General features: G+C 37.0%; 1 long non-coding RNA gene across 3 annotated transcripts in view; it reads left to right on the forward strand.

The window, feature by feature from the left end:
• The window catches only part of LOC117665968 (uncharacterized), a 37139-nt gene extending 16495 nt beyond the window's left edge, over positions 1-20644 (forward strand). For 2 of the 3 annotated variants that reach the window (XR_015728553.1, XR_009621358.2), the window contains 2 exons: positions 5114-5244; positions 10801-20644. This is a non-coding gene — a long non-coding RNA (uncharacterized LOC117665968). The remainder of the gene's footprint in view (positions 1-5113; positions 5245-10800) is intronic. The other variant, XR_015728554.1, reaches the window with a different exon arrangement.
• The last annotated feature ends 1376 nt before the right edge of the window (positions 20645-22020 follow it).

The following is a 22020-nucleotide window of genomic DNA, read 5'->3' on the forward strand; positions in this document are numbered from 1 at the left end:
TACCTACCTACCTACCTATATCTATTAAATTATTTTAAATTATAATTATATAATTTATATGTATATATGATATATAAGTTAGATTTAAATTAAATTTTAATTTATATTAATATAAATAAAAAATAAAACCATAATAAAAAGTAACAATAAACAAAAACAAATGAGAAACATGACATCTATATCAATGTTCATGTAAACATTTTGAGAGAATTAAGATATAATAAAAATATTGATATTAGATGTTCTGATTTTTTTTTTGCTACATTCCTTTCCCTTGCTTCTTTTATGAATGCATTCCATAAATAAGGGCTTGTCAGTTGGTGAGAGTTTTTACTCATTCTAATTGTATAAGCATGTTGCCCATTGTATGATATCTCTTGCCTTCAATATCTATAATCAATATTGTTTGAAATATTAAAAATATTATGTATGGTAGACCTGTAGGAAAATGGGTGGAGTTGGGTTAGTTTACTGATTGTTTAGTTTAGGAAAAGGGATGTTATGTTATATTAATATACGTAAAAGACCTGAATTAAGAGATATATGTATGGGGGAGGAGGATATGGGTGGATTATGAGTTGAAATTGCCAAATTAGGATTTATTATATAATTTTACAGCTGAATGCTGCTCTGAAATGTATAGTATGGGGGGGATAATAATATTGTTAGAAAGAAATGTTTAGCATATGGGGGATGGTGTAAAAGGATGGTAAAGTATTATATAATCTGTTATTAATCTGGGTTTTATTTTGGAGAAGCCACCGGGGGAGGGGAGGGGGAGGGGGGTTAGGGAGGAGGGGGGAAGAAAAGTGGGGAAAAATTTGTATTTGAAAAACTTTTTCAATAAAAAATATTGTTTGAATTAGATGTTTCCAAAGTATTGTTGTATAATTTGGTAATCTGTGAAGTAAGGGGTCAACTGTAGAGACAAAGGGATGCAGATCAGGGGTGGGTTCCACTTAACTTTACTACCGGTTTGCAGCAGAAGCGCACACATGCACATACTTATGTGCATGCGCAGATCACCCATCATGACGTGGTGGGTGGGCGGAGCCTCCTGCCGGCTTCATTACCGGTTCTATAGAACCGGACCAAACCGGGAGCAACCCACCACTGATGCAGGTTAAAAGTTGAGAAATCCCTTACCTTTTGTGGGTTTGTCGTTTTTAAAAAAATGTGCATCTTCCCCTTTTCACCATTGTTATCCTTCTTCCCATTGCTCCCATTGTCTCCCATTTTTTGGGTTTTCCTTCTTTACTTCCTTCCTTCCTTCCTTCCTTCCTTCCTTCCTTCCTTCCTTCCTTCCTTCCTTCCTTTTCTTCACAACCTGCATTAGACTATTAAGTGGTTTATGATACAAATCTCTAAATCTTGAAAGTGTTCAGATGATCTTTGTGGTTAAAAAAAAAGTAAACCTCTCTGCCTGTCTGAGAAATGGGCTTTTACTGAAACAGTGAAACAGTTGCAGGCTGGAGGTAGTGATTTTCTTCTGTATGTGTGCAGATGAGATTTCCCCAGCCCTCTATGTACTCGAGCCTGAATTATTGACTTTGTTTCCTCTCTGGAAAAAAGTTGCTATTGGAAGAGAAAGATGCTCCTTTAAGGAAGGGCTTCTAGGAATGGAATTAATTCCCTCTGCATCTTCTCTCAATGCTCAGATCTTGAAACTAATTGTTACTTGACATTATTTCACCTCCTGAGATCTGCCTTAATTGACTGTTGTAAAACCACTGGCTATTAGCTCAGTGGTGAAATCCAAATTTTTATACTACTGGTTCTGTGGGCGTGGCTTGGTGGGGCGTGACTTGGTGGGCGTGGCAGGGGAAGGATACTGCAAAATCTCCATTCCCACTCCAAGGGAAGGATACTGCAAAATCCCCATTCCCTCCCCACTCTGGGGCCAGTCAGTGGTAGTATTTGCCGGTTCTCCAAACTGCTCAAAATTTCTGCTACCGGTTCTGGAGAACCTGCTGGATTTCATCCCTGTATTAGCTCCATCTGCAGTTAATGGTTCTGAGTTTTATCCTGCTGGTCCTGGATGGTCACTAGTGCCATTTGCCATTGAGGTTTATTTTTTTTTAAAAAAAGATAGCAATAGTGGCATGATAGGAAAGCTATGCTACATATGATATTAACTTCTCTGTTCATGTCTATGGGACCAGGAAAAAAAAAAAAGCATGTTTACTTTCTCTGGGGAAAGCATTTGAATAAACACTATCCTTGATTTACTACAGATTCAGGAATTGCTTCTATATATTATCAAAGTGCTTGTCTTTATGATTGATACCTGGCTTTGCAAAAAACAAAAAACAAAAAACGGATGAGTATATATCTGTTCATCACATTTGGGAGGCACCTATGGTTGGTAGAATGGGAGTACACAGGCATGGAAAAACCTGTGCGAACCGGGTAAGCTAAGACTGCATGTGAAATTTATGTTATTGGGAATGACATAGCTGGCCCATCTTCTTGAGTTTATCCACTCTACCCGTTAGGGCTTTAGCAGTTCCTGGGTAAAAGAACTAGCATCACTCCTGGGTAACATCAGCAGAGACAGTTACCAGGAGGACCACCAATATTATTACTAGCTGCAATAAAAAAGCACTTCTTAAAATGTTTTTCCCACCTAATTGTCAAAACTGAATAATATTATCAGCTTTTTTATCCTTTGAGTATTTCTCTAATAAGAAAGCAGAGAGATGCACAGCAAATAAAAGCAGAAGATTTGAGGATGCAAAGCAATCATGCAAAATGACTTTCATATCAGTTCGATAAGCAGCTGAAATTTAATAACTACATCTCTCCTATGGTGCCAGATGAAAGTTTAATACTTTATGCTTCAGCTTCTTTTTTCTTTTTTTCTTTTTTCTTGCACGACGCTCATTCAGAACTGTAACTTTTCCTTTTATAGTCTATGAAGTGTTGGGAGGGAGGTTAGTGCAGTAGATTAATCAAAGCTCTGGAGAACACACCAAAATTGAGCTTAGTATGGAGAATGATGTGCTTTCCCTCTTGACAAAGCCATCCCCCCCCCTACACACACACAAAAAAAAGCCCTGGCAATCATAAAGAAAATGAACAGACATCCTCAACAAAAGTTAGACATCTTTGAGAATGTCTAATCCGGTTCAAAGGTCTTTTTCTTACGTCCCCTACACCCTTGTTTCCATTCCGTAAATGTATAATTGACAATCTTGTTGAAATTTTAGATAACAATGACAGTTTGGGAAAGTGCACATAAAGTAGATGCTTGTTTAACAAACAATGGTTTAGTGACTTTAGCAAAAGCCCATATGTAGGAATTGAAAGCCACATTTTCTGCTCTGGAAAGAATATTATCTGATTAATTTTTCTCATTTCTTAAAAGCATTTGTAATTTTTGATTACAACTTTTATAATTGTCAATTTCCTATAGTGTATTTTTTGCTGTTTTTTAAATACATCTCATACATGCTAATATCCCCCAATAAATATTTTGAATCAAATCAAGCCACCAGTTTCTTTATATTTCATTGGATGAAAATGGAAAAAAACTCTTGCTTATTTGTAATTTTGGATGATTTTTGCCAACCAAGACCTTTTTGTTCCTAATATAATGAAAAAATACAGCAAATATATTAGAGGGACAATGCATCTTTTTGTAAGAACTTCTAAAAACTTTCTTTAACCCAAATGATGAGTATAACATACAAGGTCATTAAGGAACTGGATAAAATATTTTTAAAAAATAAATTAAGAAATATGATTTAGGTTTAAGATAGATAAAAACCTATGGATGGATGGCATAAAAGAATATTATTGTCTATGCATCAGTCAAAATTAATAACAAATTCAAAAATAGATTTAAAAAGCTTTTTTAAAAAACTGGAATTGGTAATCTAAATGTTATAAGATAAATCAGACAAGCAAATAAAAAATCTTTATAGATATTAAACACAATAACCTAAATTACAGCCACTAATTATACTGTATGTTTTTGCAATACATTTAGAATAGAATAGAGCTGGGAGGGATTTATTGTTTACTTTCTTTGGAAATTAGTGCAATCCTTCTTTTTTTTTTGGCCTGACTGAGTACTGTTTTTATTTAGAGAAAGTGTTCTTCCTATTTCAAATATTTAGGCCAGGAAATAATAATAATATATCAGCCTTTTAAGGTTAAAACTGGTGTCACTATTCATAAAATAATTGAGTTTACATAAAAATGTGATTTCTATAATAGCCTCTCCCTTCTCTACCCAACTCTCCTTTTTACAGTATGTACATTTTATTTAAAATTACTGACTCAAAAGGTAAGCTGTGGAAGGTGGGGAGAGAATCACCTCCAACAACTTCCTGTAATTGTGAATTATTGTGAGGGAAACAGAAGGAAAAGATTTTGAAATTATGAGCCATTATGCGAGGGAGGGAGGGAGAGAGAGAGAGAGAGAGAGAGAGAGAGAGGCAGAGAGAAAATGAGAGGCAATGGGGGAAAAAAGACATCTCGGCTTCATGAAACACAGCTGACAAGCTCGACTAAATTACCCCCGGACCATTACAAAAATCACTTAATTGCCAACCATTTTGTTAGGTCAATTGACTCTAATTGAAAAAATAACAAAAAGCTTATTATGCTGCAAATGCGGCCGTGGAAAATGAGTCTTCTGTTACGAGGAAACAATAATTCTAAATTTCAGCTGCTGCTAACACTACAAAGTTCAATGTTTTCTTCTGATAGAAATCTACTGTGTGGCAGAAGTGCTTGTACAGATTGATATTTCTTTTAATTCCAGGTCCCCCTACCTTTCATGTTAGCTCCCCTTTCCCCATTATAAATACACCATTTTCTTTCTCTCACCTAAATTTTCACATTTCTTCCTCTTTGTATGCCAATATTCATGCTCCTTTATTTCCGAGGAATTGTTATGGGTTGATGAATGGTATAGCCACTCTATAGTTTTTTTCTCACACTATGAATTTGCTTCTGGCATTCTGGAAATCACTGCTCGCCCCCCCCCCCCACACACACACACATACACACATATGCACCCTCAAAATGCTGGAATGAAAGTGTTGACAGACTGATGTTTTACTTTTTGTTTCTTTTTAATCTGTATATATTTATATCCTTTTAGGTACAGACAACGGTGCCCTGAAGAAACGCCTGAGATTTAATAGAATACCTGCAATGAAGAGAGACAAAATTGTAACTAGCACTTGAATGGTGCATAGCTGCTATAATTAAAACTCCGGCTGGTGACTATAGGTGAAAGATTATTTCATATGGATACCTTTTCTTCTGCAGGATGGTTGAGGGAGGGTGAAGCGTTCCGTTGAAATAAGTGGCTCGGAGCTTTCTTATTGTCCGATGTACAGAACTGAATGGTGGAGATTTATGATGGGCCGGAGTTGAGAATTACTTAGCAAAGTAATTATTTTTTTTGTCCATAGCAGCAGCTAGAGATGGCTGGAGCCTTTTGTTCTGTTGCCTCGCTGTGAGGAGATAGGGAAATGACATGAAGTTCTAAGGGGCTCTGATGCACGATTAGATAGTTGCTTAAAGCTCAAATTTGCATGAAAACATTTGCCTGATGAATTGTCCTCCTAACATCCACCTGTTTCATTTTTCTATAACAAATGGCTGCCTTACTGGGATGGGAGTGTGCAAAGGCCTTCCCCATGAAACCCTGAAGCAAATGACAGGCCCCCTTCCCACATTAAACAGGTTGAGGGTAGGATAACTAGGGATTCAGAAACTGCCATTCCAATCCCTGCATTGTTCCATGCTGTTCTGCATCACGGATTTAAACACTGCCAGCAGTTTGGTGGCTCACTATGTCTGATTTTTATATAATGTATCCATTTAATATACATATCCATTCTTTTCAATTTTTGTAATATAATCCTTTCTGTAGCTTACTCTATACAGGTATTATTTAGACTCCCATTTTTTTTCCTCCAGAGGTGTATAATCAATACAATGTTCCTTTAGCATGTACTTCTAAAATGTACTTTACATTTTAAAATGTTCTTTTAGCAGGTTAGCAAAGACTTCAATACCCTGCTGCATTTGTATGTAATTGTCTTCTTTGAAATGAGCATCATCGTGATTTCTACAGGTGCCAGGAAGGGGAGGAAAATGATGGCAGCAAGAGAATAAAGAGTACCCTAAACAAAATTTGGATTAAAAAAAAAAGATATGCAAGACATTATAGGCTCTTTGTATGCCATCAGGCTCTCCAAATAGATGTTCAAAAGGAATATGAAACAAGAGCAAACAAACAAACAAAAATATGGATTTGTGTGTATCATCCAATCCTGCAGTGTTAACAGATCAGGTTTGCAAGGTAGCAATTCTGTTTTCAGTATTTAAGAGAAGTCTGTAATTTTCACTCAAATCAATGAATACAGAAAGTAGGCAGAGGATGGGAGGAAGAGGGAATTAAGCAAAAACATTCTTTGGTCATTAAAAAAAAAAGAAGATAATGAACTGTTTCAGCCAAAGACAAAAGGTTAAGCTGATAACATGTTGAAAGGCAAAAGCAAAATTCAAACCTATTTGCGAAAGAAAAAGTGTTTCCCCATTCCAGAATAGAACCAATTTCTCGATGAGGAGGAAAGCCCAACCGAGAGAAATAAAAGTGAGGAATGGTGAATTCTGTAACACTTGCCAGACCAATGAGCTTCATCAATTAATCACAGCAAAATAATCACCACCTACATTAAAGAATAATACATGAAAAGGACAGGGCAGAGCTTTAACTTATTCAGAAAGGGCTGACTCCTGAATCCCTCTGAGTCTTGACATGTTAACTGGGTAGCGACTAATTAGATGTCAAAAATTCATAAGCACTCTTTAATATTGCATATATCTGCAGCAGACATTTCAATATGAGAGCTGTATACACAGCGAAGTCACTATAGCATTAAAACACAGCAGGAGGGGAGGAATAAAAGGAAAACAATAAAAACAATGGCCCTTAAAAACTCCAGAGAATGCCTCTTTGGGAACAGTGTGCTTTCTTATTCAGAAAAGGTATCACCTAATAAGAATTATAGGCAAAAAGGAAAAAAAAAAAACCTGTTCCATGCTGCGTGGACAGAAAGAGGAAAGAAAGACTGACTTATCAAAGAAACTGCCAGGTAAATAGGAATTTACTATGCATGCACAATGAGTATTACACAGTGCCTTGACACAGGGCGATAATGAAAGACATGCTATTGTAGTATCCATCCAGGGACTTTTCCCCCCTTCATTTTTCTTCCCTTGTCTCTCTTGAGCAAAGAAGAAGTGATGTTCCTTGGCAGCTGCCTCCTGTTTCAAGCCATTTCACATAAGACAGGAAGAACCTGAAGTTTAGTGTATTAAATAAGTGAGTTAGTTTTCTCTCGGTTTGGCAATCTATACATTGCTTGCACATATGCAATGTATCTGAGACAGACAATATTCTATTCGGTATTGGGGTGGATGGGGGTGGAAATTAAGCCTGTCTAGGGAAAAATAAAGAACAGGATTTAGATCAGAAAACTGTTAAATTGTAAATAGCAATTATATAAAGCAATATATTATTACTCAAATCCTTTAATGGATGCTCTTAGGAATGGCAGTTGGTTTTTCTGAGTTACATTTCTTTCTACATTAAAATTTTATTTTATATTTTGACCCTAAACAGTGTTCTTATCTCAGAATCTCTGTTTCAAGTTCCTGTTCTGCATTCCTCAGAAATAAAAACAACATGGGAGCATTGCTCTGTACTCCATGCATCCTAATTCTAAAAATTTTTAACTCGGAAGCATGATATGTCTTACTCCTCTAGAACTATTATAATTATATAAATATAGCGCTGTAATTTCAGATCCAACATGTCCCTTTGAAAATGTTGCATCTTTAAGACAATATCTTTCAAATGACCTTCCGTATGAAATTGGTGTTTGTTATGTTTCTCTGGAGGGGCATCTTGTAGAGACAATAGAGCGCTAATTGTATAGCATTGGTGGGTGGGTGTAATAATAAATTATATGCACAACTGATTAGAGCCTTCATATTCAGACTTCCTCCGTGTGATGTCAAATCATTAAATCATATTAAATCATAGGAAGGAGAATGAGATCTGATTTAATGATCTCCCAACTAGGTAAAGTCAATGGTCAATCTTTAGCTGGATACTTGAGGCCACTGATATGAATACTACATTTTCTTCCCCTACAAGACCTCCTCATGACTGATATTAAAGTCAGAATGTATTCTGCTTATTTTTACTGATTCGTGTCTCCTTTGCATGTAAATAAATATGCTTGGGATATTATTGCCTTCTCCAACTTTGCAGTTCAGTCCTAAATATTTGGGGTTGTTGGGGTTGGTTTTTTTTTTTTTTTTTTTTTGTGTGTGTGTGTGTGTGAATCTCTTTCAGAATGAATGATTAGAGTTTCCAGCATTTCTTCCTTGCATCTTGCAAACATTTTTAACTGCACATTTTTATGACTTCTTAATAGAAATGCAAGCATTAATGTGACATCATTAAACTGCTCCCACAAGTCTCGCCTTGCAAATTAGAAAGCATTTATGAAGACAATGCAAACATCCTGTTTCTGTTACACAATAGAGGTGGGATCAGAATAATTCCGATCTGTTTAACAGGTTCTACGAATGCATGTTCTGTATTTCTTTCTACCTTTACCCCTTGAGCATGGGATCGATTTTGCGTGTCCATGTGAGGCTTTTCATAAGACTAGTTCTTTTCCACATGGACAAACATTGGCTTTTGAATTAAAAAAAAAAAACCCAGTACATTGCAAATTCCTTTAAAATAATTTCTTAAATACTTTGGGGCTATAGTAACCTGACCCCCCCTTTTTTTCCCCCTTTTACAATGACTCTATATTTGTGGGGAAGCAAGGTGGAGTTCCTTTAATACAGGTGATGATCACTGAACATACAACAGTCTTTAATTAATGAAATACTTTTATTTATTGTGTTAACAATTAATTTATATGATTTCCTTTTGTCCACACCTGATATTTTTAGAATCTTCTACTATCATTGAAATTCCATTGGAATGAAAGACTAAATCATAAGATGACTGAAGTACATTTTCCTTTCCTCATAGTAAATATTCCAGGAATATTGTTGGGATAAAAGCATGGAGATTTTTTTTTCTCATAGTGTTTCCTAAGTTCCAAAAAGAACTTCTCTTTTGCATCTGATTTTCAGGTAGATTTCAGATATATCTCAGCCCTGGAATGAGTGAATTCCATCAAATGCCAATCCCAAATCAATATTGCACATCTGAACTGAGAACTAGGCCTTCCAGTTCAGCATGCCAAGTTTCTGTGTTAAGATCATCCTTGTTTTTCTTACTTTTCTTTTTAGCTATATTTCAGAGCTTGTAGCAGATTTTTCTGAGTGACAGTTTGTCCATCAAAATATACCCATTATATGTTGTAATTTAACTCACACATTGTTTTTTCATCCTAAAGTTGCTCCCCCCACCACAGATTCACAGATCTATTCTTTTTGATAACTGTCTGATTTTCTCCTGATTTTTGAGAGGAAGAAAGAAGGAATTCATCAACATTTTAATGAGGAGCAAGATATTTATCTTATTAAATCTTACAGGTTTTGCCATGTATTATGTGACATTGTCTCCAGAATAAAAATGGAACTCCAAGTATAGATTTCTTGCTGGTTACATTTAGTCAAATACTCTGGAACTGATACCCTTCCCTCCCTCTTTCATTCTCTCTCTCCCTCCTTCTCTCTGTCTCAAATTCATCTTCTACATTTTGTCTTGTTAGTTCTTTTAAGAAACTTGATTCCTTTATGGCTTCATTACTTTACCTAGTTTCTACTCTGACCTAACAAAAGCTGAGAGAGGTTGACAAAGAGTATATGGCAACTTGGGAATTTTTTAGGGACAGAGAAGGGAGGGAGGGATGGAGAGAGAGGAGAAGAAAGAAAAGGAAGGGAGGGAGGGAGGGAGGAGGGATGGAGGAGAAGGAGGTGGAGCAGGGAGGAAGGGAAGAAGAAAGAAGAAAAGGGAGGGAGGGAGAAGCAGGGGGAGGGAGGGAGGAAGGGAAGAAGAAAAAAAAGAAAGAAAGAACAAAAGAAAGGAAGGAAGGAAGGGAGAGGGAGGGAGGGAGGAGGAGGGTGAGGGAGGGAGAAAGGAAAGAAGAAAAAAAGGAAAGGAGGAAGGAAGGAAGGAAGGAAGGAAGGAAGGAAGGAAGGAAGGAAGGAAGGAAGGAAGGCAGGCAGGCAGGCAGGCATCTATCAAATTACAGTAAAGGTGCCATCAGAATTACCTGTGGGATCATGGGAAAAGTTGAAAAGAGTTGAAATCAATTCATTTCTAGATGGTATGGTTTAAATAATAGATGTTAATACAGTAATATCAAAATAATTATTTGTGCTAGCTAGTAATAGGGAAAGTACTTGTAGGTCCAAATCAAAGATGCCCTTTATAAGCATGCCATGCGCGATGGTAAGAAATTTTTATTTGATTTAATGTAAATTAAATGTAAATTTACTGAAATTAATTCAAACAATGTGATTATTTCCCATGTACCTAATCCAGTTTCTCTTCCATCATGAAAAAAAGTTTCAGTTCAATGATAATATTTGGATGGGTTCTTAGATTTAGAAGTTTGAATGCAGCACTGAACTCTGAATTTTTGCATTCACGCTTAATTGCAGTTGTTTCTAAATGGCCAACTATGTCACCAATATTATACAAATGTCTATTTCCTTTTTCTTTATTCTTTGAATGATCTGCTGGCCTTGCTGATCCTCATTCTTGTCTATTCATCCGAGCTTCTATTTTGTCAGCAGTTACAAGGTCAAAGAAAGGGAAAGTATTTTCTACCTGCTTTTCACACCCCTGGTAAGTTATCCAAATGGACTCTGAAGTATGAAATTATAAAGGACAGTAAAAATGTATGGGGAAGGCACTTTGAAAGCAATGATAACATTCACCCCACTCCAAATCTGAACGCAATATTATAGGATGCATTAATTCTTCATGTAATCTTTAAATTGGTTGGATCATTATCAAAAATTGTGTTTCTGATATTCCACTTGAAAAATCTCTGTGACTATGTTCTGTACTCTGGTGCAAACTTGTTGTAATCCTCACATGTGGGGTCCCCACTATAAAGTAACAAAGTTGGAGATGGGGGAAAAGACATATGGAACATTTAAAAAGGATCTTAAATAATTTGCTTTCCAAGACACTTGAATAATTATTTCTTGTAAAATTAGTTCTCTATAAAAAGGTTGTATCTAAATGGGGAATAAATTTTCTCTGCTATTTTAAAATAGACTTCGTGTAAAGCATTTAAGCAGTAACTATTTGCAGACTACCTTGCAGTTCCTATGGTTTATATTATCTTACAATCTATGGGAAGGAAGTATTTTATCTTCAAACTTCATATACTGGTAGAATCTACCAATATCTGATTTTCTACTTCCATGCATGAATTGAATTATATTTGAATTGTTTCAATATATATTACAAAAAAAAGTTTACTTTAGTGTAAAATAGTTTACTATTAGTGTAATTATTGTAACTTGGGATAATAGAAAATATAACTGAAAATGCTGAGCAAAAACCAAGAGGAAGATACGAAATGGGCAGAATGCACCATGAAAAGGACAAATAACAGATGGACAAGCATAATTCAAAAGCAAATGCCAAATATTAGAAGGAACAACAGAGTTGGCTAACATATTGGCACAATAGTAAAATAGATTCAAAAGACCAGTACAATTATATAAAGTCTTTCCAAAGGGAAGAAAAGATTGGCATTTGTATTTAACCTTAAATAAGTCTGAATGAATTAATTATTCTTTTTTGATTAAACTACATATTTGATTGTTTAGTAGTGTCCCAAACTTATTTGTATACATGGGCTTGGGCTGCATTGATGGTCAAAGCATCTGCTTAGAAAGGACATTTAAATGGTAACATATTTAAATCTACAATCCACATAAAGTTATCATTTTTTATTATTTCATCTGAAGCACATAGAAAAGAGACACAGAGAAATTTCTGTTGTCCACAACAAATGACAAATCATTATGTCAAAATGATGACATGTGCACAATAATGAGCCAAGGTGGCACAATGGTTAGAGTGCAGCGCTGCAGGCTACTTCAGTGCTAGCTGCAGTTCGACAATTCAAATCTCACCAACTCAACTTTCCATCCTTCTGAGATCGGTAAAATAAGGACCCAGATTGTTGGGGGCAATATGCTGACTCTATAAAACTGCTTAGAAAGAGCTGTAAAAGTACTATGAAGCGGTATATAAATCTTAAGTGCTATTGCTATTGCTATATCATCCATATGCTTCAATTGCATATTTATGTCACAACATCTGATACAAGAATGCAAGGAGTAGCATTTGTATGATATTTTCATCATGTATATGTTATCTCATCCCTCCTCCCAGCATCTCTTGCTCCTCCTATGGGTACCCTTGTGAGATAGGTGAACTTATATTGATGACATTCATTTCAAAATTTTAGGACAAAGTTGATGAGATCCTTAGAAAGAGAATACTGAGAATTAGGGAGAAAGAAATGTAATGTAGTATATGGGCATGGGGGAAATAAAGATGGATTGCAAAGTTTGAAAAATATAGAGCATTACAATGAATAATATTTATGCCAACTAGATTTTTCTATGTTTCCCCTTTCTCCCCTCCTTCTATACTATATACATCAGGGTTCATACCTGAGATTACAATGCAGATATGGCTAAATTTTACACTGTGCAGATGTGCTTACATTTTATCCAAGTCTTTTTAGAAACAATAACATGTAGGTTCCTCTCTTCTTCCACTTCATTCTTGAAGATATATGAATACTATTAGAATGTCAGTAAATGCAGCAAGTGAGTAATAATATTCAGTACCTAAGAGATCAGATTTTTTTTTACTGTTGTTAAAATGTAGCAGATTTCCCGCTGACCCTGTCAACAAGTATGAGAAGCTAATTTGCTAGCTCAATGACTCATCATCAGTTCAGCTTACATGAAACTGACAAAGGTCAACCATTTAAAGAAAGTATTTGGTTTCAATACTTAGATCCAAGAGTTTTGATAGTTTCTGTGATTCTATGATTGATTTCATGCAAATTTGCCTAATTACATCGCTAAACTCAACACTTTATTTGCTTTCAAGTGCACCAGAAAATTATTATGATTTAATAAAAGCAACAGTGATTCTTTTGAACTACCAGTACTTCCAGTCTCAACACAATTCAGGACAAGTCACTCTATAACTTACATAACATTTGGAATTTTTTGGGTCAGGGTTAAGAGATGCTCTTTCTAGAGAATTATTGATGTTTGCTATGTGTTTTTTGGTTTGGCTGCCAGGTTTTTTTCCATTTTGGTGAACAAATTATGTTTCAAGAGACAGCAATCTTGAAGGCAGAGGGGGAAGGAATCTCACAATAATTCCAGACCTTCCTGACAATTTTAAAGAAAATTTAAGAAACAAAAAGGAGTAGGGAAAAAAAAAACTATGTTTATTGATGGAAGTGCTAAGCACTTAAATTTGGACCTGACTATTCAAAGAATATAACACTGGTCTCCATAGAAGACAGTTATGAAAATAGTAGGAACAGAAGCGTAATCCAGACCTGCTCAATCAACATGAGCCTAACCCAGTGAAGCATCTTGCAGCCTGTGGACTCAGAGTAGATATTCAAATTAAGTATTAAAACACCAACATGTCACTAGAATTAAGGTGCTTTCCCCCCTCATTAGCTTGTAATTTCACATCCAGACAACTCTAATGTAGACTGAGATGAATTAAAGTTAACCCTCAATAATCTCAGTATATCCAGTTGAGGAAACCTAAGTCTAACAGACTGATAGAGGAGATTATCACTATTAACCTGTAGTCTTAAGGTCCAGGAACAAATTGCATGAAATAAGTAAAAAAATAAACCTCGTGAGAAAGTTAGTCCACTAGAAGAAGAAAATGTCCCCATTTAGGAATATGATCATTATAAGTCTTTATATTAAATTAAGGTGGGAATGATAATGCAGGTTAATATCTATCTTGGCTTTGTCTTCTTCTCCTATTTGGGTGGACCATAGGTCATTTCTACTGTTTTTTGCCTGTGGGAAAATCAATCTCGTTCTTAAGCAACAGCAAGCCCACTATGTGGATCATGGATCCAAAAACAAACAAACAAAACATCATGCCAGTAGAATCAGCAGTCAGCAAGGGCAGATAGTGAAGACCTGAGGCCTACTGCTAGGGACTCTGAGTTCTCTGCTCCTTCAGAGACCTTCAGGCATTCTGTTGTTTCTTCAAAGAAACAAGATGTCAGGGTTCCAAGTAACACCCCTAGTGAAAGAAAACTCCGAGGCTTGAGTTTCCTCAAAGTTATATATCTGGGAAAACTCTAATCTGAAAGCTTCCAGGTTTTCCCCACCCAAAGGAAAGTTCAAGATCCTGCCCAACACCCACAAGTCCATCACATGGTCCAATCCAAACACCGAGCTTACTGGAGATGCCTCCCAGTTTCAACCCTCCAGGTGAAAGTCAAGATGTCCTTGACTTTCTAAGAAAAGAATATTATTATGACTATATATCACCCATGCTCCATACAATCCCTCCTCCCAGTTTCCCACAATAATAAATGTGGTAGACCTGAAGTTGCAACAAAAAAGATGCAGGCCTGACACAAGAATGGACTCAGCTATCTACATAACAGTCCAGGATGGTGCCTTGTCTCTTTGTACAAGAGACAGGGCACAAAATCCAGGGTCTCTGTGCCCCTGCCTCCCCCCACCCCCCACCAAAGATTATGCCTATGACAACACATGTTCTTGTTTTAGACAAGTGCCTTTTGGGACAACACAACAATTTAAATTTCCTAAGGGGAACAAGACTCTCCACTAGTAAATATGGATGAAGGCAATGAATTATTGTTCTATAGTATAGAACGGCCAGGAAAAGTTCTGGGCAAAGTAGCTGGGCCGTGTAGGAAGGGGAACTTATATAGGCTGGGGGTGGGGTGGGTGAGCTGGAAGGAAGTGCCGAGTGGCTGGAAAAGCAACTGGTGGAAGCGGAAGTGCTGAGTGGCAGGAAAAGTGAGCGAGCGAGTGACAAATGTGCAAGCGGGCAAGCCAGTGACCGGGGGATTGGGTAGGCATGAGCGGGGGGGCAGGGATTTTTGCTACCAGTTCTCCAAACTGTCCGCCACCATCGCTATCGGATCGCCCGATCTGGTCCGAACTGAGAGCATTTCACCCCTGTTCTATACTATTGATAAACCTATACACACTTTCTGATTACATGATGCATTCTGACTTTTTACTCACATGGTGCAAAGATATACAATGAAAATGTACATGGCTACCATATTGGTAGGTGGGAGACCAGCAGCTACAAGAAATATCCAGAGTAATCACACATTACATAGAACTCTGATACTAAAACCTCTTAACAAATAAGAGCAAATAGAAGGCCATGTGTGTTTCCTCAAAGCATTTCATAAATCTTCAAAAAAACATTTTCTTCAGAAGTTCCCTCCCTGCCACCCCCAACTATGGGGGTGCATTTAACAATGAATAGATGATACCGCCTTTTATTTATGAATTCCCACCCCATAGAGTTCATGCTAATTCCTTGGATCTTCAACTTCTCTCCCCTTCCCCCACTTCACTTGTATTTGGCAACAAACTGTAGTTTTCAGGGGGGAAAGTGGGGAGGGGAGGTTTTTATTGGCTAGAGAAGTAAATCTCTTTTTGTTGCCAAAAAGGGGTGGGGGGGCGTGAAAAAAAATCTTAATAAAGATCAGTCAAATAGCTGTATGTTTTTAATATATGTGGCGTTCAGCCTTGCTGAGAATGCCAAACATACCTATATTCACTTCTTTTTAAATAAAGTGACAAATTCCCATTCTTAGTCACTGGAGCACAAAATTAGCACAGTGCTGTAGGGAAAGGTCAACACGGAAAGAAATAAACAAGAGGTGAGAGATCATGACCTGTGCATGAAATGGCTGCATACACACACACACACTCACTCACTCACTCACACACACGAAAAAACAAAAAATCCACATACTAATTTTGCTCCATTTTCTGGCATCCATATTAGATACTTATATAGTACAACAAATGCTTGCTTCCATGAGTTTCTAGAAAGAGACGAAGCTCCAAACCTCATTTACATGAGTGCTACAAATTCAATATGAAATTGGATCAGGTTTCTTGAAATTTGGCCAAATTCATGTTTTGGGTTGGATGTTGCTATAGAGTGGTATTTATGCAGAGTTCTACCTGCACAACATAGCTCTCTTCCTATCATAATACTGCAACATTAACTTAGTTCAGCGGGCATGAGTTGAACCAAAGAGCCTTCTGGCTTGTTATTTCTTAAATAAAACAAAAAAACACTTCATTTTCTTTCATGATTTCTTTCTGTTTTGTTTACTACATTTATTATATATATATGCATATTCTTTCTAGCCAGGTTTTACCTACGTAAACTTAATTGTTCTACAGCCCTAGGTTCTGTGAAATCTCATTCACAAGTTTCTGGGCCTTTTTTCTGCTGACAAACTGCAACTCTGTGTTGCTCTCTGGGAGACTCAGATAGCTATTTCTGCCTCTTAAGGCATCTTCAGTGAGCCACACCCACTTCTCAGATATCCTTCCTGTAAATGTACAATGTATCTACAATGTATATGTATATGTATGTATAGGTATGCATATAAATTTTGTGTAACAAATGCATTTTTTGTTACACAAATGCATAGAAACAATTGCTCTTATACTAGATGCAAAGAGAAAAAACACATTGGCCTTTAACATTAAGTGACATTGCCTTCATTGAACACCAGGTCTGTACAATGGCTATTATCATAGGGCTATTTATTTATAACTCTAAACAAATATAGTCCCTGATAATAAATAAGACAGATTAAACCAAGAGCTCTTGATTATACTTCTGTTCCCAACCCCCAATAGAATACCTTTATTCAGTGGTGAAATCCAAATTATTTTACTACCAGTTCTGTGGGCATGGTGGGCATGGTGTGGCTTGGTGGGTGTGGCTTGGTGGGCATGGCAGGGGAAAGATACTACAAAATCTCCATTTCCACCCCACTCCAGGGGAAGGATACTGCAAAATCTCTAATCTTCACTAATATTAATGCTTGGTTTTAATATAATATAGAAATACATTTAGTATAGAAATAAATTTTAAATTGTAACATCATGCTATAAACCTTGTCCTTTTGTATCTGTGTTATAGTAATGCGTGCACAGCACTGCAGAATTTGTGTCATGATATTGTAATGCATATTTTGTCACCTGTGAGGTGGATACCTAGGGGCCCAAGAAAAATTCCTTAGACTAAAATTAATTCTTAACATCTGTTAAAAAAAATGCTTTCCTATGCTACTGTATTAATATATGATTAAAAATGATGAATGTGAATTATTTTAAAAAGTGAGATCATTGCTTTATGAGACATAAACTTGACATAAGCCTTTGGTAAGCAAGTTTTGCAGATTTTTGCATTGTTCAGATACCTGCTTAACCAGCTTGGCCAGAATTAACAGGTATATGCAAAATCAGCGTGGACATCCTTGAATGCAACACTGCTTTCCTTTCCTTTTTTTTAATTTTTATTGGTTTTATCACAACAACACAACAGAACACTACATACAAAACACAAACACATGATCTGAGTTTCTTTTTACATATCAGTTTCGTTCCTCTTACTTTCTACTATATACATTCCCCAAAAATCAAAATGAGCCCATTTTGAGATCTTCGAATCTCGCTGTTTGAGAAAGTTGCATAACATTCTCAGAGACCCTTCCCATCCTGCTTACAATTTTTTTAGACTGTTGCCTTCTGGCAGAAGATACAGAACAAGTAAAACTCGGACCACATATTTTCTGAATAGTTTTTTTTCCCAGAGCTATAATTGCACTCAACAATGAACTAAAGGACCACCATCAGTGAGCTGTTGGACACTGTTACTTGGTCTGTTGTGTGGATGTTTGGATGGTTTAGGGGTGGGGAATTGTGGTGGGTGGGAGTGTGTTTGGGGATTGTTATATGTGTTGGTCCTGGTTTTTGGGTGTTAAGTGAATTTTGTTATATGGGTATACTGTGTATACATGTACAAAGACAATAAAGTTATTATTATTATTTGGTTCTTGGCAAATTTTCCAGAATAATCATGTCTCTTTTTTGAGACTTACAGAAGCAGGCTGGAGCTTGGAGAAGAGAAGTCAGAAGTGCCCTAAAAATTGGGTGGAGATAGTTCAGCACAATTCTATAACAAGAGTGGTCAACATTGTTAGGGACTTCATGAGATTCTACATCCCCAAATATGAGCCAGCAGTGTGCAGCGGCAGCTAAAAAAAACCAACACAATCCTAAATGGCATTAACCGAGGAATACAATCAAGATCAAGTGAGGTACCACTCTATAAAGCCCTAGTAAGACCATTCCTAGAGTACTGCATCCAGTTTTGGTCACCATACTATAATATGATATTGAGACTCTAGAAAAAGTGCAGAGGAGAGCAACCAGGATGGTTAGGGGCAGTGGTGGGTTGCTACCGGTTCTCCCTGGTTCTTGCGAATCAGTAGTGGAAATTTTGAGTAGTATGGAGAACTGGGAAATACCACCTCTGCCTGGCCCCACCCCCAATCTATTTGCTGCCTTCCGACTTCCAGCTGATCAGCTAGAAGGAAAAAATCAGGGCTCAATTGACAAAGAAGAGAAAAAAAAATCAAGACACCGCTTTAAATTGAGAAGCCAAGAAGCCTCCCAACTGATCTGCTAGAACAGTGGTTTTCAACCTTCCTAATGCCGTGACCCTTTAATACAGTTTCTCATGTGGTGATCCCAACCATAAAATTATTCCTAAAACCATTGAAAATATGTGTTTTCCGATGGTCTTAGGCGACCCCTTGTGCTTTGGAAAATACATTGCCCCCCACTTTTTTTCTGGCAGCCCCTTAAAAGCCTGTTGCCTATCACGTACTTGGGCAAAGCATGTGAGCCATTTCCTCCTTTCAGTGGTCCATGAAAGTACATCTATAGTATGTAGATAATAAAGTTGAAAAAAGGTGAACAACATTTTTACAGAACTATAGATATGTTGAGGCTGGGTGTGACAAGGAATGGCTGGGAGGGGAAACACCAGGCGAGGCACCCCTTGACGTGAGTGACATTGAGTTGGCCACACTTACACAGTCACATGACCGTCAAGCCATGCCCACTGTCACATGGCCCTCAAGCCATGTCCACTGTCACATGACCATCAAGCCATGCCCACAAAATAAGCCACGCCCACAGAACCGGTAGTAAAAAAATTTAGAACCCACCCCTGATTAGGGGACTGGAGACTAAAACATATGAAGAATGGTTACATGAATTGGGCACGACTGGTCTAGTGAAGAGAAGGACCAGAGAAGACATGATAGCGGTCTTCCAATACTTGAGGGGCTGCCACAGAGAGGAGGGGGTCAAGCTGTTTTCCAAAGCACCTGAAGGCCAGACAAGGAATAATAGATGGAAACTGACCAAGGAGAGATTCAACCTAGAAATGAGGAGGAACTTTCTGACAGTGAGAACAATCAACCAATGGAACAGCTTGCCTTCAGAAGTTGTGGGAGCTTCATTGCTTGAGACTTTCAAGAAGAGATTGGACTGCCATTTGTCAGAAATGGTGTAGGGTCTCCTGTTTGAGCGGGGGGTTGGACTAGATGACCTATAAGGTCCCTTCCAACTCTGTTAATCTATTATAAATATGGTCCTCCACAAGAGAACTTTATTATTACACAATTATCCGATGCTTATTTCTTGAACTTTTCAGATGGAGTGAACAAGTGATAACTGCCTACTTTTTGGCTAGCCCTCTTCAAATTAAAATGGCTGTAGCAATAATGAAAAGTTGGAGTAGCATCTGAGAGCAATACCAGTGTATAAATTGATTAAAGTTGATTAGATTCCCACTGTATTGTTTTCTGGGTAGCTGTAAGAAGCAGTTTGACATAATCTTCTCCCAGGATTCTGCTTTTACTTTCAAGTGTAGTTCTAAGCCTGGAAATCTCTAGAGATTTCCTATCCAACTATTAACCAAGCCCTTGTGTGTGTGTGTGCGTGTGTGTGTGCGTGTGTGTAATTCAACTGGTATCCCGAAAGGACTATGGTGAATGACGTCAAAATGCTAGGAATTTTGCAATATGGGTTTAATCTTTATTTGTGAGAGATCTGTTGGACTCCAATGAGAATGGAGCATTTGATTGAACAATAAATAATATCCACAAAGTAAACAAAATATAAATGTGATCTTGCAAAATTATTTTATTGTTGTTATTAATTGTATGCATAATCTACTTTAATTGTAAACAGAATTCATTGACACAAACAAGCTGGAAGTAGTGGTATACCTAAAAGCTACTTTAATAAAGATAAAGGAATCAATTAGCAAATTAGCAAACTGCTACTAATAAATATGAGGAATGGGAAGACAGTCCCTTCTGAATAAATAGCTGACACTTTTATAGTGTTCATATTTTGGATAATTTTGAAGAATGTCTTGCTATCTATATTGTTTTCATTTGTACAGAATATGTATGCTTAATAAAAGTAATTTATGGAACATAATTACCAAATACATTACAGATAGGTTGCTGATCATTTAATCATTTGCCGAAGTAATATTATATTTTAAAATGTCTGCAAATAACATGTAAATCTATCTGACACTTCAGTTGTCCTGTTAATATGATAGCTAACTTTTCTTTTGGCACACATGGAGTAACAAAGGAAGAAGATATAGAGGGCATGGGGAATTTTGCCTTGAAGATCAGGAGGAAGAACAGCTACGAACGTAATGGCAATGGTGAAATGTAAATTTGTTACTACCGGTTCTGTGGGTGTGGCTTGGTGGGGTGGGTAATATGACTGAATGGGCATGGCCAACTTTTTTTCTTTTTACTTTTAAAACCATTTTTTTTTTACAACCTCTTCGGCTGAAGAGGTTGTAAAAAAAATGCTTTTAAAGCCTCTGACGATCCCAGCCGACTTGCCTAATCGGCAGAGGCTTTCTTTTTTTTTTTTTAAAGCGTCTGACGATCCCAGCTGACTTGCCTGATCGGCAGAAGCTTTTTTTCCTTTTAAAAACATTTTTTCTATAACCTCTTCTGCCGAAGAGGTTGTAGAAAAAATGCTTTTAAAAGTCTCTGATGATCCCAGCTGAGCCGCGCGATCATCAGAGGCTTTTTTTTTTTAACTTTTAAAAGAATTTTTTCAGCCAAAGAGGTTGTAGAAAAAATGCTTTTAAAAATTAAAAAAAAAGTCTCTGATGATTGGACGACTCAGCTGGGCAATGGGGGGGGGGCAGGGATTTTTGCTCCCAGTTCTCCGAACCAGCCTCCTCCATCACTACCGGATCAAGCGATCCAGTCCGAACCGGGAGCATTTCACCCCTGACCTGTAATGGTCAGGTAAGTGGAGCTTGAACCCTGATCAAGAAACTATTCTGAGTAGTTAATATCATCCTGAGGTTTGTGGCAGATCTCTGCATGGCCGTAATCTGGGGACGTGAAACGAGCCTGAAACTGATGGATTTGAATTATCCATTTTGGAATTTCTTTTTGTGTTGATAAACATATTATATTATCTTGAATCACAAGGCAAGAGAATTATGCTGGGGCATGCAGAAGATCGGGTTGTTACCCACTACGATGATGGGAATTAATAATCCTGATGAAACCCACAATTATTACTATATGGAATATAATTATAATGTCACTCGGGTGGTTGTTTTTACTTTTATACATATAAGAAGATATTTACTACTGATGGGGGCAGATATGATTGAAGATCCTGAATAAACTGTTGCACCAGTAAGCTATGTTACCCGATTATGGATGTTGGTTCTACCAATCCAGTGGAAAGACCTCGAAGAAGATACTATATGGATTATAAATTTAAAGTCATTGTCTTTTCTTTTTTTTTATTTAGATATAATGGAAAATATAGACATAT

This window comes from Pantherophis guttatus, chromosome 1, assembly GCF_059756535.1.
Source record: "Pantherophis guttatus breed Tessera chromosome 1, ASM5975653v1, whole genome shotgun sequence".
NCBI lineage: Eukaryota > Metazoa > Chordata > Lepidosauria > Squamata > Colubridae > Pantherophis > Pantherophis guttatus.